The sequence below is a fragment of the Stenella coeruleoalba genome (assembly GCF_951394435.1).
Source record: "Stenella coeruleoalba genome assembly, chromosome: X".
NCBI lineage: Eukaryota > Metazoa > Chordata > Mammalia > Artiodactyla > Delphinidae > Stenella > Stenella coeruleoalba.
This window is the reverse complement of record NC_137152.1, coordinates 17079750-17092414: the sequence shown is the minus strand read 5'-3', so window position 1 is coordinate 17092414 and position 12665 is coordinate 17079750. Positions and strand designations below refer to the sequence as shown.

Genomic DNA, 12665 nt, shown 5'->3' with positions numbered 1-12665 from the left:
GTCATTAAGCTGCCCTCCTAGTAGTAGGGCTTGTGCCCTATATGATTCGTCCATGAGTGGAGGTTATTTTGCATCCAGCTTTCTTGCTGGTTTTGCCTTATGATATGAATTAGTCAAATCAGTCAGTGAGGTAAGGAGTACAATCTGAGTATAAGACAAGTAATCCACATGGGTATTAAACCTACAGCCATGGTTTTCTTAGCTTCTTGTTCCAGTCTAGCAGTTTTCAACCTGTAGTACACATAACAGATGGCATTCACATGTTGGACACATCATATGGGTACACTCTGTGGACTTCTCACAATTTGTGACATGCTCCATATAATTATACTTCTTTTCTCCTGCTCTATAAAACATTTTGGAATAGAAGTTAGTGTGAGTAGTATTATAATAGGACAACTACTCTAATGTAAAACAAAATAAATAACTCACAATCATCCATCCTTAAAATTTTATTAGTAAGAAATTACTTGCCATGTATCTATAATAGTATAAAATCTCTGCTCTAGCAGAGATGAAAATGAACAATGCCTTAAACAAGATAGAGGTTAATTTATTTATCAAAGTAAAATCTCAGCAGTTATGATGCTGCTGTACTGAGACGTCATCTAGAGCCCAGGCACCCTCCATCTTTTTGCTCTGTCATTCTTAGAATGTTGACTTCATCCACATGATCCAAGATGACTCTCCTAGCATCTGAATTCCAGGCAGCAAGAAGGGTATAAAATGGGAGTAGAGGGCCACATTCTTGCCATTAAGGACATGACCCAAAAATGTAAACTTTACTTTTGCTCATCTTCCTTTGACCAGAACATAGACACACAGAACCACACCAGTTACAGAATAGCATGGAAAATGTTTTAAACTGGGGAGGCTAAGAGTCTAGCTTAAAATCAGGGGTTCTCTTATTGTGAGAGAGAAGGGGGACAGCTGGAAGTGCCTGTCATAATGTTTCTCATGAGTGTATTGTTTCTGGGTACTTGATAAAACTGCCTTAACAATCTCAACCCTCTGGACCACTGATCACTGCAGTATCTACTGTCCTTCCCCTGCGTCCCAAACTGGTCAATATGCATTCCCAGTGGTCCTGTGTCTAGATCATTAACCACATTAGTGGACTGAACTGAATATGGGATACATGGTTTGAGACCCACATTGTTCAATATTTAAATTGCTCTTTTGTTCATGGTTTGAATTTTAATGAGAATTTAATTTGTGCTGGGGTCCTGGCCTTAATGTGAATAAACCTAAATGGTTAGCCTTACCATTTTTCTATACTGTTTACACAGGAGCAATGCTAAGCTGAACTAAATGGAAATTATCATGTGTTAGTTATTGGCATTTAGAGAATAAAGGGTATACATATTAAGAAAATGTAAAAAGAAACAATTCTATCACTGCCATTTCAAAATGTGCCTTTAATATATCCCCCCTTTTTACCCAAAGGAAAATAAGCAAGTCAGCAATACATTTTAACTTGAAAAATTCTAGCTGAAACTTTCTTGGTTGGGGTGGGGTGTGGATTGTGGAAAGGTGGGATGACTACTCTTATTGTTAAGAAGCTGGCATCACTGGCATTTTTTCTGCTTTATTTTCCTAAATATTCAATCATGTGATCTCCCAGTTACATAGCATCTGCTTCCTTCACGTTTTAGCCTAGGGCTGGCCTTGAACGTGGTTATATCGTCATATGAAACAGAGAGGAATAGCCCTTGAACAGTCTTTAGTCATGGTTGATATGATGCTGGAAATAAAGGATCCAAGCTAATGAACATTAATATTAATGCATGTTTTACAGGTGCAGCATGAGTCTTTGATGTGTACTCAATTCAGGCAAACCTAGCAACTTGGAAAGTGTCATATACATCAAGTTCAGATCCGTGAGTAGATATGAATAACAGATGCTTCTGTGTTCTGGAGCACAGTTCTGAAACCCAACATGTTCTGAATGTTCTTTATACTCAAGGAATTTAACAAGCCAGATCAACATAATGACCATTAAACTCATACCCCACCCTCATATCCAACCCTTTTTCTGAATACTCATTTTAGAGAAATATGGGACTTTTTAGGATATGTGTGGGTGAGTCTACCTGTTAAAAGACAATTTCACACCTCTACCAATTTCCTAATTCTCTGTAGACCCCGATGGCTTTTTTTTTCTTCTCCTATGTTTCTTTTTTTTTTTTACATCTTTATTGGAGTATAATTGCTTTACAATGGTGTGTTAGTTTCTGCTTTATAACAAAGTGAATCAGCTATACATATACATATATCCCTATATCTCCTCCCTCTTGGGTCTCCCTCCCACCCTCCCTATCCCACCCCTCTAGGTGGTCACAGAGCAGTGAGCTGACCTCCCTGTGCTATGCGGCTGCTTCCCACTAGCCATCGGTTTTATATTTGGTAGTGTATATAAGTCCATGCCACTCTCTCACTTTGTCCTAGCTTACTCTTCCCCCTCCCCGGGTCCTCAAGTTCATTCTCTATGTCAGTGTCTTTATTCCTGTCCTGCCCCTGGGTTCTTCAGAACCATTTTTTTCTTTTTTAGATTCCATATATATGTGTTAGCATATGGTATTTGTTTTTCTCTTCTGACTTACTTTACTCTGTATGACAGACTCTAGGTCCATTCACCTCACTACAAATAACTTAATTTCGTTTCTTTTTATGGCTGAGTAATATTCCATTGTATATATGTGCCACATCCATCTTCTTTATCCATTCATCTGTTGTTGGACATTTAGGTTGCTTCCATGTCCTGGCTATTGTAAATAGTGCTGCAATGAACATTGTGGTACATGACTCTTTTTGAATTATGGTTTTCTCAGGGTATATGCCCAGTAGTGGGATTGCTGGGTTATATGGTAGTTCTATTTTTAGTTTTTAAAGGAACCTCCATACCGTTCTACATAATGGCTGTATCAGTTTACATTCCCACCAACAGTGCAAGAGGGTTCCCTTTTCTCCACACCCTCTCCAGCATTTATTGTTTGTAGATTTTTTTGATGATGGCCATTCTGACTGGTGTGAGGTGGTAATCACTGTAGTTTTGATTTGCATTTCTCTAATGATTAGTGATGTTGAGCATCCTTTTGTGTGTTTGTTGGCAATCTGTATATCTTCTTTGGAGAAATGTCTCTTTAGGTCTTCTGCCCATTTTTGGATTGGGTTGTTTCTTTCTTTGATATTGAGCTGCATGAGCTGTTTATATATTTTGGAGATTAACCCTATGTCCGTTGATTCATTTGCAAATAATTTCTCCCATTCTGAGGGTTGTCTTTTCGTCTTGTTTATGGTTTCCTTTGCTGTGCAAAAGCTTTTAAATTTCATTAGGTCCCATTTGTTTATTTATTTGTGTATTTATTTTGCGGTACGTGGGCCTCTCACTGTTGTGGCCTCTCCCGTTGCGGAGCAGAGGCTCCGGACGCACAGGCTCAGCGGCCATGGCTCACGGGCCTAGCCGCTCTGCAGCATGTGGGATCTTCCCGGACCGGGGCACGAACCCGTGTCCCCTGCATTGGCAGGCGGACTCTCAACCACTGCGCCACCAGGGATGCCCCCATTTGTTTATTTTTATTTCCATTTCTCTAGGAGGTGGGTCAAAAAGGATCTTGCTGTGATTTATGTCATAGAGAGTTCTGCCTATGTTTTCCTCTAAGATTTTTATGCTGTCTGGCCTTACAGTTAGGTGTTTAATCCATTTTGAGTTTATTTTTATGTATGGTGTTAGGGAGTGTTCTAGTTTCATTCTTTTACATGTAGCTGTCCAGTTTTCCCAGCACCACTTATTGAAGAGGCTGTCTTTTCTCCATTGTATATTCTTGCCTCCTTTATCAAAAATAAGGTGACCATATGTGCATGGGTTTATCTCTGGGCTTTCTATCCTGTTCCATTGATCAATATTTCTGTTTCTGTTCCAGTACCATACTGTCTTGATTGCTGTAGCTTTGTAGTATAGTCTGAATTCAGGGAGCCTTATTCTTCCAGCTCCATTTTTCTTTCTAAAGATTGCTTTGGCTATTCGGGGTCTTCCATACAAATTGTGAAATTTTTTGTTCCAGTTCTGTGAAAAATGCCATTGGTAATTTGATAGGGATTGAATTGAATGTGTAGATTGCTTTGGGTCGTGTAGTCATTTTCACAACACTGATTCTTCCAATCCAAGAACATGGTATATCTCTCCATCTGTTTGTACCATCCTTAATTTCTTTCATCAGTGTCTTATAGTTTTCTGCATACAGGTTTTTTGTCTCTTTATGTAGGTTTATTCCTAGGTATTTTTTTCTTTTTGTTGCAGTGGTAAATGGGAGTGTTTCCTTAATTTCTCGTTCAGATTTTTCATCGTTAGTATATAGGAATGCAAGAGATTTCTGTGCACTAATTTTGTATCCTGCAACTTTACCAAATTCATTGCTTCGCCCTAGTAGTTTTCTGGTAGAGTCTTTTGGATTCTCTATGTATAGTGTCATGTCACCTGCTAACAGTGACAGCTTTACTTCTTCTTTTCTGATTTGGATTCCTTTTATTTGTTTTTCTTCTGTGACTGCTGTGGCTAAAACTTCCAAAACTATGTTGAATAATAGTGGTGGGAGTGGGCAGCCTTGTCTTGTTCCTGATCTTAGTGAAAATGGGTTCAGTTTTTCACCATAGAAAACAATGTTGGCTGTGGGTTTGTCATATATGGCCTGTATTATGTTGAGGTAAGTTCCCTCTATGCCTGCTTTCTGGAGGGTTTTTTTTTTTTTATCATAAATGGGTGTTGAATTTTGTGGAAAGCTTTTTCTGCATCTATTGAGATGATCATATGGTTTTTATCCTTCAGTTTGTTAATATGGTGTATCACATAGATTGATTTCCATATATTGAAGAATCCTTGCATTCCTGGGATAAACCCCACTTGGTCATCGTGTATGATCCTTTTAATGTGCTGTTGGATTGTGTTTGCTAGTATTTGGTTGAGGATTTTTGCATGTATGTTCATCAGTGATATTGGCCTGTAGTCTTCTTTCTTTGTGACATCCTTGTGTGGTTTTGGTATCAGGGTGATGGTGGTCTTGTAGAATGAGTTTGGGAGTGTTCCTCCCTTTGCTCTATTTTGGAAGAGTTTGAGAAGGCTGGGTGTTAGCTCTTCTCTAAATGTTTGATAGAATTCACCTGTGAAGCCATCTGGTACTGGGCTTTTGTTTGTTGAAAGATTTTTAATCACAGTCTCAATTTCAGTGCCTGTGATTGGTCTGTTTATATTTTCTGTTTCTTCCTGGTTCAGTCTCGGGAGGTTGTGCTTTTTTAAGAAATTGTCCATTTCTTCCAGGTTGTCCATTTTATTGGCATACAGTTGCTTGTAGTAATCTCTCACGATGCTTTGCATTTCTGCAGTGTCAGTTGTTACTTCTCCTTTTTCATTTCTAATTGTATTGATTTGAGTCTTCTCCCTTGTTTTCTTGATGAGTGTGACTAATGGTTTGTCAATTTCATTTATCTTCTCAAAGAACCAGCTTTTCTGCTAACTTTGGGGGTTTTTTGTTCTTTTTTCTCTAATTGCTTTAGGTGTGAGGTTAGGTTGTTTATTTGAGATGTTTCTTGTTTCTTGTGGTAGGATTGTATTGCTGTAAACTTCCCTCTCAGAACTGCTTTTGCTGCATCCCAAAGGTTTTGGATCATCGTGTTTTCATTGTCATTAGCTTCTAGGTATTTTTTGATTTCCTCAGTGATCTCTTGGTTATTTAGTAGTGTATTGTTTAGCCTCCATGTGTTTGTGTTTTTTACAGATTTTTTTCCTGTAATTGATATCTAGTCTCATAGTGCTGTGGTCAGAAAAGATACTTGATACAATTTCACTTTTCTTAAATTAACCGAGGCTTGATTTGTGCCCCAAGATATGATCTATCCTGGAGGGTGTTCCATGAGCACTTGAGAAGAAAGTGTTGTCTGTTGCTTTTGGATGGAATGTCCTATAAATATCAGTTAAGTCCATCTTGTTTAATGGGTCATTTAAAGCTTGTGTTTCCTTATTTATTTTCATTTTGGTTTATCTGTCCTTTGGTGATAGTGGAGTGTTAAAGTCCCCTACTGTGGTTGTGTTACTCTCGATTTCCCCTTTTATGGCTGTTAGTATTTGCCTTATGTTTTGAGGTGCTCCTATGTTGGGTGCAGAAATATCTACAATTTTTATGTCTTCTTCTTGGATTGATCCCTTGATCATTGTGTATTGTCCTTCTTTGTCTCTTGCAGTAGTCTTTATTTTAAAGTCTATTTTATCTGATATGAGAATTGCTACTCCAGCTTTCTTTTTTTTTTTTTTTTTTTTGTGGTACACGGGCCTCTCACTGTTGTGGCCTCTCCCGTTGCGGAGCACAGGCTCCGGACGCGCAGGCTCAGCGGCCATGGCTCACGGGCCCAGCCGCTCCGCGGCATGTGGGATCTTCCCAGACCAGGGCACGAACCCGTGTCCCCTGCATTGGCAGGCAGACTCTCAACCACTGCGCCACCAGGGAAGCCCTCCAGCTTTCTTTTGATTTCCATTTGCTTGGAATATCTTTTTCCATCCCCTCAACTTTCAGTCTGTATGTGTCCCTAGGTCTGAAGTGGGTCTCTTGTAGACAGCATATATATGGGTATTGCTTTTGTATCCATTCAGCCAGTCTGTGTCTTTTGGTTGGAGCATTTCATCCGTTTACATTTAGGGGAATTATTGATATGTATGTTCTTATTACCATTTTCTTAATTCTTTCGGTTTGTTATTGTAGGTCTTTTCCTTCTCTTGTGTTTCCTGCCTAGAGAAGTTCCTTTAGCATTTATTGTAAAGCTGGTTTGGTGGTGCTGAATACTCTTACCTTTTGCTTGTCCGTTGAATCTGAATGAGGTCCTTGCTGGGTAGAGTAATCTTGGTTGTAGGTTTTTCCCTTTCACATTCAGCCTTTTTAAAAAAGAAGGATATTTTGCCATTTGTGACAACATAGATGGACTTGGAGGACATTATGACAGTGAAATAAGCCAGACACAGAAATTAATTCTTATTGTAGCATATCCCATCCAAAACCATTGGCAAAGACAGGCAGCAAAGAAATGTGCCACACCTGGCTCATCATTTGCTAACCTCTCTCGACCTAATGCTGTAAACTCCTCATCACGTGAATGTTACATAAGAGCAGAAGCTTTGTTTTGTTCATTGCTGTACTGCCAACAGCTAGAACAGTGCCTACAAGCAGCAAGTGCTCAATACAAGTTGATGTTGCTGGACATAAATATAGCTCTGAGCCTTGAAAGAACAAAGTCACCTTTTCATAACCAAGGTTATATATGCAAATATTAGCTTCTTCTAATTCCCATTTCCATTATGAAAACTTTTTTGGCAAAACTCAGATTTACAGGTCTGCATCTGATCTGCTAAACCGGTCACAATACATGTCACTGGAATAAAAGTACATTTCAGATCTGAGCATTTGTGAGTATGCAAGTATAAAGATTGTTATTTCCAAGGTTCATGTTTTACCAAATTAACATTTCATGCAAGATAAATAAGTTCTGTGCCTATAGCTAACAATACTGTATCATATACTCACATTTTTCTAATAGGGCAGATTTTTTTTTTTTTTTTGCGTACGCGGGCCTCTCACTGTTGTGGCCTCTCCTGTTGCAGAGCACAGGCTCCGGACACGCAGGCTCAGCGGCCACGGCTCACAGGCCCAGCCACTCCGTGGCATGTGGGAACTACCTGGACCGGGGCAGAAACCCGTGTCCCCTGCATTGGCAGGTGGACTGTCAACCACTGCGCCACCAGGGAAGCTCTAAGGCAGATCTTACGTTAAGTGTTCTTACAACAAAAAAAATAATGAAAGTGATGAGAGTAAACTTTGGGAGGTAATGGAGGTCTATGGATGTCTTGATGGTGGTGTATACTTATCCCCAAACTCATCAAGTTGTATGCATGAAATATGTCCCGATTTTACATGTCAGTCATACCTCAGTGAAGTGTTTTTTTAGAGAATGTCTTAGTTTGCATTTCCCCAGAAGCAGACCTCAAGGCAAAGACTCAAGTACAAGTAGTTCATCTGGAGGTGAGGAAACATTGGTATGGGAGTGGGGAAGTGAGACAGGAAAGAGAAGGTGGCCAAAAAAACCCCACCAATGTGAGTGATTGTTGCTTAATGTCATGAGAAAAGTCTAGGAAACAGAGCCTCCCTCCTGCGGGGCAAGGGAGCTGGGATGTTTATATGCCAACTCCCATTAGTCATCCATTGAGACCTTTTGGGAGCAAGGTTGATGCTAAGTCTGGCTTTCTGTGTGAGCAGCAAGGTGGGCTTTGGTATCCTAAGAAAGCCCTGAGGCACAGGCACACAGGTTCTGGAAGCTGGAAGACAGCACAGCATGCAGTGAGTTTGTAAGGACTGAGGTTAGAGGATGTGGGCTGGGCTGCACAGATGTTGAGGGAGAGCTGGTTTCCACAGTAAATGAAAGCACTCCTCCTGTTTCACAGATGGAACTGATGCATGGGCAAAGCAAACTGAAATAATTCTTCTAAGACTTCGTTAGTGGTGTAGTAAGATAGGTGTGTCACAATGGGCTACCTTTTTGTGTTGTTGGAGTATAGTTGATTTACAATGTTGTGTTAGTTTCAGGTATACAGCAAAGTGAATCAGCTATACATATACATGTATCCACTCTTTTTAAGATTCTTTTCCCATATAGACCATTGCAGAGTATTGAGTAGAGTTCCCTGTGCTATACAGCAGGTTCTTATTAGTTATCTATTTTATATATAGTAGTGTGTATATGTCAATCTCAATCTCCCGATTTATCCCTCCCCCTCCCTTATCCCCTGGAAACCGTCAGTTTGTTTTCTACATCTGTAATTCTATTTCTGTTTTGTAAATCAGTTAATTTGTACCCTTTTTTAAGATTCCACATATAAGCAATATCATATGATATTTGTCTTTCTGTGTCTGACTTCACTCAGTTTGACAGTCTCTAGGTCCATCCATGTTGCTGCAAATGGCATTATTTTGTTCTTTTTTATGGCTGAGTAATATTCCACTATATATATGTACCACATCTTCTTTATCCATTCCTCTGTTGATGGACATTTAGGTTGCTTCCATATCCTGGCTATTGTAAATAGTGCTGTGATGAACATTGGGGTGCATGTATCTTTTGGAATTATGGTTTTCTTCAAGTATATGCCCAGGAGTGGGATTGCTGGGTCATATGGTAGTTCTATTTGTAGTTTCTTAATTAACCTCCATACTGTTCTCCATAGTGCCTGTATCAATTTACATTCCCACCAATAGTGTAAGACGGTTCCCTTTTCTCCACACCCTGTCCAGGATTTATTGTTTGTAGATTTTTTGATGATGGCCATTCTGACCGGTGGGAGGTGATACCTCATTGTGGTTTTGATTTGCATTTCTCTCATAATTAGTGATGTTGAGCATCTTTTCAGGTGTTTGTTGGACATCTGTATGTCTTCTTTGGAGAAATGTCTATTAGGTCTTCCACCCATTTTTGGATTGGGTTGTTTGTTTTTTTGATATTGAGCTGCATGGGCTGTTTGTATATTTTGGAGATTAAACCCTTGTCAGTTGCTTCATTTGCAAATATTTTCTCCCATTCTGAGGGTTGTCTTTTTGTTTTGTTTATGGCTTCCTTTGCTGTGAGGAAGCTTTTAAAGTTTCATTAGGTCCCATTTGTTTATTTTTGTTTTTATTTTCATTACTTTAGGAGATGGATCAAAAAAGATCTTGCTGCGATTTATGTCAAAGAGTTTTCTGCCTATTTTTTCCTCTAAGAGTTTTATAGTGTCTGGCCTTAAAGTTAGGTCTTTAATCCATTTTGAGTTTATTTTTGTGTATGGTGTTAGGGAGTGTTCTAATTTCATTCTTTTACATGTAGCTCTCCAGTTTTCCCAGCACCACTTATTGAAGAGACTATCTTTTCTCCGTCACTTTAGCAGTATAATTTTCTCTTACTGCTAGGTAAAACATACACTGGATTGGAGGTGGTACCTTCTTGTGGAGACACTAGATGGTGCTGTTCTCTAAGTAGAAATCTACAACTAGCATTCTGATGCTGGTCTATTATTACAGCTTAGCACACAATTTTAAATCAGTTGGGCTTCAATCAATCAGAAAGTATTTACTGAATACCCATTAAGCGCCAGAGTTGGGCCTGAAATAGAAAGGAAAATAGCATTAAGAAGAGAAAGGCAGCAAAGCCCCAAACCTAAGCAGGAGCTTTCCAATTTAAATCAGCCTGGATTTTCCCTTTCTTTAGAGAACCTGTAGAGAATTTATGTAGCATAAGAATTTTATTTTTTGTGTGAAAGAACTTTGTATTAATGCAACCATATTTAGCATCAGTGTTTGACTATATTTTTGATTGAATGTTATATATTCAGTTACTGATTAACTATATTTGCTTTCTGACTTTATAATGAAATAAAAAGCCATGTTTTCTGTAAAATAATGTTTTAATATCCTTCTCAAATATGTCTTCTCCATGAAGCTTTACCTGTGAAATCCCACTAGCTTTAATTACTCCAAACTTCTCTTCTTTCCCTTAGTAACTCTAGGGAGTCCTTAAAGCAGTGCTTCCTAAACTTTCATGTGCATAACAGGTACCTGGGGATCCGGTTAAAAAGATTCCGAGTCAGTGGTCTGGGGTACAGTCTGAGATTTTGCATTTCTAATGATCTCCCAAATGGTATTGATACTGCTGCTCCATAGGCTGCACTCTGAGTGGATTTTCACTGGGAAATATGGTGGTTGAATGAGTTTTGCCCCAGTTAGAAACATGTTTTAATTTTAATTTCCTGTAGGAAGAGTACTTTCTTCCTTTGTGACTCTCCTTCCATCTTCAACTTCCTTTACCCCAGCCCCACCATGTTTTTATAATTGTGTACATTGCATATAGTAGACACTTACTATATGAAGATGATGCTTGGGAAAAGAAAAACTGTTTTGCCCTAAAACATGGAGTGTTGGATAGATTCCATTTGTCCTTCCAGAGCCAGTCTCCTTTTGTGTTTGCCCTGGGATGCTGACCTGTGTGGATCTCATCAAGGTGTTTTATGTCCTCTGGCTTCCAGGTAGGTTCAGCCCATGGTAGCCCCAGCAGAAGTTCAGAGAGGGAGTGAGATCAGGTATTTATCTCTTGGCTCCCTCCCTCCAAAGTTACCTTGGGCTGGCTGAGAACTTCTGAAGGTCAGTGCCCTTCACACAACTCTCTCCTTTTGCTTTCTGGAAACTGTTCCCTTCCCCCGCTCCCTTTCAGCCTAGGGGTTGTAATTGTCCCTGTATTATTAACCCTGGGCTACTTGTGGTTCCCCTGCATCTTGCCCACACCTTTTTAAAAGAGGTCCTTTTAATATAAATCCTCCTCAAATTAACCTAATTTGCGAGTGCCAACCCATTTGGACCCTGACTGAAACACTTGGTTGCCATTGATTTTGGAAATATAAATAGGTAAAATTTGATGGAGCTGTAGGAAGACATAAAATAACAGAATTTGAGCCAAATAGAAAAGGCTTGATTTTGACAAATATTTAATTGCTTTACAATTTCAGGGACATGTCAGTATTGTATGAGTTTATCAACTCTGTGGGGCAATGACTGAAATTTGACTTAGGTTTTCCATTATCTCTGTGGTATTTGAAAGATTCATACAAATTCTTCTATTTCTCGTGTCAGTGTGGGTCAGAGTCTAAGTTAGATGTAGCTGAGCAGGGGCTTCTGGCTTGTTAGAGATTTCCCAGACTGCTGGTCTTTATTCTCATTACAATGGATTATGACAAACAACAGAAATGTAAATTTCACTTACTCTGCAAAACAATGGTAATCATTGTCTCTCTTTGACTCACCCTTTTTATCTGAACAGATTAATTTTGCTATTCTCTCATCTGACGGTATCTGTGCATACGTATGGGAATATAAAGATACTCAATCCAAGTATTTACTTACAAAAAAAGAGCTTTATAGTGGTCTGATTGAAGGAGATATGCTTTGTGTTAAATGTACCTATTACCATATTTAATTTACACCTATTAAAATGTCAAAGAATGATCCGTTTTGAATTTGACCTGGAATATTCCAGGGTGATAAAGTTTCTAGTCCTCTTTGCGACAGGGATTTCTTTTTGGCTGTATTGACTCCTTCTCCACGAGACTCTAGCACTTGAGGCTGCAAATTCATTCTTCTCCTAAATAAATGGTCACGATGTTTACCAGAATTTTATTACTATGGCAGAGACCTCATCATTGGGATTTTTTTTTTTAATGGGGAAATTTCATGGCCTGTTTTCAAGGTTATTACTCAGAGCACCAGATATGTAACAAGGTTTTATTTTTCTTTTATATATTGTCACAATCGATGCCAACATAGCAGTTTCAATTGCTCAAATGATCATGGCAGCAGGAACTTTTTCATTCAAGACAATTAGGAAATCTAGTCGGAATGTTTAGAAAAATAAACAGTCGTTGATGGTTTACTAATTGATTTCTTCTTCACTTTAATCATTCATCCATTCACCACCTGGTGATTGAGAACAAGTGCTAAGTATGTAGATAGGAACAATAAATAATCTTTCCTCATAGAGGTTATCTTTTTAGATGAGTAGCACCTGTACACAAATTAATTATAATTTATTTTAGCAATGATAAGGATACGAGG

At 38.9% G+C, this 12665-nt stretch overlaps 1 long non-coding RNA gene across 3 annotated transcripts in view; it reads left to right on the top strand.

The window, feature by feature from the left end:
- Window positions 1-12665, top strand: part of LOC307180336 — a 253751-nt gene that overhangs the window by 77740 nt on the left and 163346 nt on the right. For all 3 annotated transcript variants that reach the window (XR_013825722.1, XR_013825723.1, XR_013825724.1), the window contains one exon: window positions 1799-1880. This is a non-coding gene — a long non-coding RNA (uncharacterized lncRNA). The remainder of the gene's footprint in view (window positions 1-1798; window positions 1881-12665) is intronic.